Raw genomic sequence first — 6,401 nt, 5'->3', positions numbered from 1 at the left:
GGCAGGGTCACCAGTGCCTTTACAATTAATCAAATTGGAGAACCAATTTAAGAAGCCCATCTTTATGATTTTGTCTCTGTAGAACCACTCCTGATACCAAATATGTTAGACTGGGTTTTCTAGAGAAGCAAAACCAGTAAATCATATAGAGAGAGAGGGAGAAAGAAATTTAGCTTAGGAAAATGGCTCACACACTTATAGAAGCTGGCAAGTCCCAAATTCTTGGATCAAACATCAAACTGGAGGTTTTTCCCAACTCGTGCTCCTGCAGGGGCTGAGGAGCTCAAGGTTGGCAGGCAGTATACTGGCTGTTGATTCCAGTGAATGATGAATCCAAGATCTCCAGGCCAAATGGTGGATTTTTCACTCACAGACAGTTGTAGGTAGCACAACAGAATCCCGATCCATAGAAGAGTGTCTCTTTTCCCAGGATGTCCAAAAATATACTGGAAGCAGGCCATACCCTTAGGGAAACTCCCTTTCAATGGATTGGCTGCTCAAAACATATACATCTGTTCCCATCACTGGAACAACCCATATCACAATTGCTTAAACCACACAGAATTGTGGTCCAGCCAAGTTGACAAACAGCTCCAACTATCACACTGGTCAAAAAACTAGAAGAGATTGATACACCCATTCCAAAGAAAGGTGATCCAACAAAATGTGGAAATTATTCAACAGTATCAATAATATCACATACAAACAAAATTTTGCTCTCGATAATTAAAACATGGCTGCAGCAGGATATTGACAGGAAAGTTCCAGAAAAGTAAGCCGCATTTAGAAGAGGATGTGGAATGAGGGATATCATTGCTGATGTTAGACAGAGCTGAGCTGAAAGTAAAGAATACCAGAAAGATGTTTACCTGTGTTTTATTGACTATGCAAAGGCATCTGACTATGTGGATCATAACAAATTATCGATAACTTTGGGAACAATGGAAATTCCAGAATACTTGATTGTGTTCATGAGGAACCTGTCCACAGACCAAGAGGCTGTCATTGAAACAGAGCAAGGGGATACACAATGATTTAAAATCAGGAAAGGTGTGCATCAGGGTTGTATCCTTTCACTATACTTATTCAATTTGTATGCTGAACAAATAATCTGAGAAGCTGGAGTATATGAAGAAGAATGTGGCATTGAGATTGGAGAAAGACTCATTAACAACCTGTGATATACAGATGACACCAACATTGGTTGCTAAAATTGGAGATTTGAGGCACTTACTGATGAAGATGAAAGGCTAGAGTGTTCTGTATGGATCAAACTTCAACATAAATAAAATAAAAATCCTCACAACTGGACCAATAAGCAATAGCATGATAAACGGAGAAAATATTGAAAGTGTCAGGGATTTTATTTTACTTGGATCTACAATCAACACCCATGGAATCACCAGTCAAGAAATCAAACATTGTGTTGCACTGGGAAAATCTACTGCAAAAGACCTCTTTAAAGAGTTAAGGAGCAAAGATTTCATGTTGAAGACTAAAGTGCTCCTGACCCAAGCAATGCTATTTTCAACTGCCTCATATGCATGAGAAAGTTGAACAATGAAGGAAGACGAAAGACATATTGATACCTTTAAATTGTGGTGTTGGCAAAGAGTACTGAAAATACCATAGACTACCCCAAGAATGAGCAAATCTGTCCTGGAAGTGCAACCAGAATGTTCCTGATAAGTGAGAATGACCAGACTTCGTCTCACCTACTTTGGTCACATTGTTAGAAAGGACCACTCACTAGAGAAGGACATTATGCTTGGTAAAGTAGAGCATCAGTGAAGCAGGGGTCGACTCTCAATGAAATGGATTGACACAGTGGCTACAATGATGGGCTCAAGCATAGCAAGAATTGTGAGGATGTTGTAAGACCAGGCAGTGTTTCATTCTGTTGTACACAGTGTTGCTATGAGTAGGAGCCAATTCAACAGGACCTAACAACAACAACCTAATGAATGTTTTGTTACATTAGTTTTCCCCTCTTTGATTATATTACCATCCAATTATCTCAAAATAGAACTCTGCTCTTTCTCCTTTAAATCAGAATTTTTAAAGAATGACTCAAGGAAAAAAAAAAAACTCAACTAAGCTTTTTCATAAACTTGAAAATAATGATTCTTCAAACATATGAAGAAAACATACGTTTCACTCAAAGTTCCCAAAGTTACAAATTTCCAAGCTCTCTGTTGTGTAACTACTGAACAAATGGTTACTCACTGCTCAGCTTGAAGGGATACTGGCTGCACTAGGAAGTAACAGATTTTCCTGTTCTTTACTGGAGAAATGCATCACTGTCTGAGTCAGATGCAGGCTCTGTTGCTAGTATGCCACATACTAACTCTCAGCTGCTAACCTGTGACTTATCTAAGATTATCAAATACCTTCAAAAAGTGTCTTTGCTCCACTGGTAATCTATAACTTTTATTACTTGTACCTTTCATTTTCTAAAATTGAAAGAGATCAATATGTTATTTATTTCTTGCAATTCAATTGTCATGTTTAATTTTTGTCTCTAACTTCTGTAGATTTCATGCTCCTTGAGCAGGGTGACTGAACTATATATAGTACATTGCAGTATGGTTCTGTATTCTCCTATGTGCCTCTTTGGCCTTTACATAGTGGAGAAACTCAATAAATGCATGTTGAGAGAGCTAATGAAGCCTACAGCTCCTAAGTGCTACATTTCCAATGTTTGCATCATTCTATTTAGCCCTAATATAAATTTTTGAGATATTCAAATCAATCTATCAGAACAGCAGGAAAAGGCCATCTTTTTACATTGCTGGGAGAGTAATATACATTATGTTTAACTTTAGGAGCAAGTCTTTGATTTACTGTTCTGACCTTTTAATTTCTTGCAAAAATAAGATCCTTTAGACATATTCATTTTAGGATAAATCCAGCAAGATAATTTGCCTAATGTTTAAGCATTAAGAAATTGTAAGCTTTATATGTGGAGTTCAGTGTGATCTGCTAAATATTCCTTTGTCACCTCAGCCTATATAGGAAGTTGAGTAATCATTTCAAAATGCCAAAGAAAATAAAAAGTGTAAGATGTTATCACAGCCTGTGCAAGATAATCTATTCCAAGAATATGAAAGAGCCTTTATTTGTTTTCTTCTCTAGCCATTACAAAAGGAACATTTTTAAAAGCAAATAATACATTGTTTAATTAGAAAAGTTTATATCATGCTTAAAGTAATTTGTCTGTTCATTTAGAACCTAACTACAAATTTTTACAAAATGATAACCACAACTTAGAGAAACAATCTTATAAAAAGACTAGATGGAAAACAAGATACTTTACACATGGTAGTAGTCATTTTTTTAAATAGATGTTCTTTTTCCTCTGGAGCTCAGAGAAGGTTTATTCATTTATCTGCATGATATTTAAAAAGAATTTACTGATTGAGTTGATTATATTTCCCAGAATCAATAAGCGTTTGATGAAGTACACCTCAAACAGCATCTTCTTTGCAAAAAAACTCCAGGAATTCTTTACAGAACATCTGTGCTAAATGGAAACAAATTATGAAAGAAAAAAATGAAAGACACTTATAATAGTTATGTACAAATGGATGAATTTTTATAATTGGTACATGCTTTATAGGACTACTGCAAATTTGCTTACATTTAGAAAGAAATATGCTATCAAGAAAATTGAATGTGTGATGAATATTGTCTTCATTTTCTAGGCAACACCTGCTGTTGTCTATACTTGGATGTTTAGATGAGATATGTCAGAAGAGTTTGGAGAAATGTGAAGTAAATTGTATTGGGAGAGTCCAACTATAAAATCTAACCAGAAGACATCAAACAGAGATAAACAATACCACATAAAAGAGACAAGAATTCTTCCAGGCCTGCAGAGCTCATTTTAACCAAATTGAAGATGTGAGCATCTTAAATATAAATAAATATTTATTTATTTATATTAAATAATATGTGAGCATATTATAAATAAATAAACACATGCTATAGAGAAAGGGAATCATAATGGCAAACATCCAAAGTAAAACTCAAGTCAGTTGCCTTTGAGTATACAATGTCCCTCGGTAAGGATATTCTCATCACCATATAAATAAATGAATTAGGATTAGCTTTAAGCCATTACACATGTGAAACCACATGACTAATTGTTCCTGTTCTAATTCTGTTTACAAAGAAATTTATTTTATTTTTAGTATCCAAAAATGGGCTGATTTTGCCATTATTAACATCATGGTCTACATGATAGTTAATTCCCCCTTATAAACAAATGAATTAGCATTCTAAATTTATATTCCAGTTTCAAGGACTCTAATGGATTCAAAATATAATAATTGTACTTTGTGAGGCCTCATGAAATCCAGGCAAGAGGCATCTCCTCGCCTTTAAAACTTTTTCATTGTATTATAGGAGAAACAACCTCTTAGATATTTGTCTTAGAGTTCTCTAGAGAAATGGAAGCAGTGAGTGAAAATTTTGTTTTGCTTTCTGTTTAATATGTTTACTAGAAAATTTAAAACTACATATGTGACTTGAATCATATTTTGAACTAAAATGTTGTACTAAGATAAAGGATAAAGACGAAAAGGAATTAAGGGTATATGTGTCTTAGGATCTTCCTATTTACATCTCTATATATTCTGGATAGCATTGCCTGATTCTTTTAATTGGAATAATGTAGAATTTCTAGGATATAAAAAGACAGGGTACAGTTGTATGGCATTCCTCTCTTTTTATCCCTTAACACATGAAATGCCAACACCACTCTCCTCTATTAAAAGCTCTCACCTAAGATGGTGCACACTGATGCTCACCTTGCTTTGGGCTGGGAGCATACAAAAGAACAATTGTCTGAATTATATTTTATTTACAAAAATACCAAGTGTACATGAAGGTATACACTATGAACACATATCATTAGAAAGAGCTTATATTGGTACAACCACCAAGAAAAACTGTTGGTGATACTAAAACTGAATATGCACATGCCCCCTAACCCAGCAATTCTACTCCTAAATATCTAGTCAAGAGAAATGTAAGTATATGTATACTTATAAAGTGAACAAAAATTTTATAACAGTTCTAAACACTCTTGGGAGCTCTGGTAGCATAGTGGCTAAGACACTTCAGTGCTAACCAGAAGGCTGGTGGTTCAAACCCACCAGCCACTCCTCGGAAGGAAGATGGGGCAATCTACTTCCGTAATGATACTACCTCAGAAACCCAAGGAGGGGTCGCTATGAGTCAGGTCTGACTCAACGGCACATAACAACAACAACAACAAACACTCTTAAACTAAAAAACAACATAAATAATCATACAAACAGAAAGGAAATTTTGTGGTATGCTTCCTGATAGAACTCGAGGCAACAATGAGGAAAAACAAAGTGTTTCTAGTAAACAGTAATATTAAGAGAAAGAAGCCAGGCACAAAACAGTACATATAGTGTGTGAATCCATTTATAGAAAATTCAGAAGGAGTCAAAACTAATCAATGGTGAAGTAACCACAGGGAGAAAGTGGAAATAGAGCTGTTACATTATGGAAATTGCAGTCAATGTCATGAAACAAAATATGTATGAACTGATGTGTGGAAAATGAATTTGCTCTGTAAACTTTCACCCATATCACAATAAAGAAAAATTTAAAAATAATAATCAATGGTGGTAGAAATTAGGGTAAAAGTTACCGAAGAGCTCATCTCCAGCCCCAAATCCTGTATGTGATCCTTTAGGCCTCATCACAGGCAATTGCAAGTTTACCTACCAGGTCTCATGGAGGAAAGCTTACCTCTCCACATCAGATTTTGTGTATGATTAGTGCAATGCAAGCTCTGGAGGAAGTTGAAGTCAAGGACTTTATTTTTCATTTCTAGGGTCAGTCATACTCATTTGCATATCTGCATTCCTAGTCCCAGTGCCACCATTCAGAGAGGCCTTCTCGTTTACAACCTTGGCTGAGGTACTTTTTGCCACCCTGATTCAATGCTTTCCATTTCTTTTCCTGACCTTCCCTCTTTCTCTTCCCTCACTGTTCTCCACAAAACAGCAGGAGCCTTTTGCTCAAGGCTCTGTGACAGTGAGATAACTTCCCCAACCAGAGCTGCATGTCATCTGACCATCACCTAATGCTGATCTGTGAAGGAAAAATGGAAAATTGGGAAGCCATTTCTTGCACTCTCTTAGTATCTGGCCACTAAAGAATTATCTTATACTGCTTCTAGCTCAACCACAATCTAGCACTTGTAGAGTTTCTCAACTGAGGTGTTTCACCACTTAATCTTCTATATTTCTGGAAACAGAAACCCTGCAAGAAGATGTACATATTATATATATTATGCCATTCTTATAACTGCAATATATATAAATTTAGAGAGCCCTTTTTCACAAGTGATGGGTATAATA

Source organism: Orycteropus afer, unplaced genomic scaffold, assembly GCF_000298275.1.
Source record: "Orycteropus afer afer isolate SDZICR_OR568_19922 unplaced genomic scaffold, OryAfe1.0 scaffold00363, whole genome shotgun sequence".
NCBI classification, from domain to species: domain Eukaryota; kingdom Metazoa; phylum Chordata; class Mammalia; order Tubulidentata; family Orycteropodidae; genus Orycteropus; species Orycteropus afer.
Note: the sequence above shows the minus strand (reverse complement) of the source record.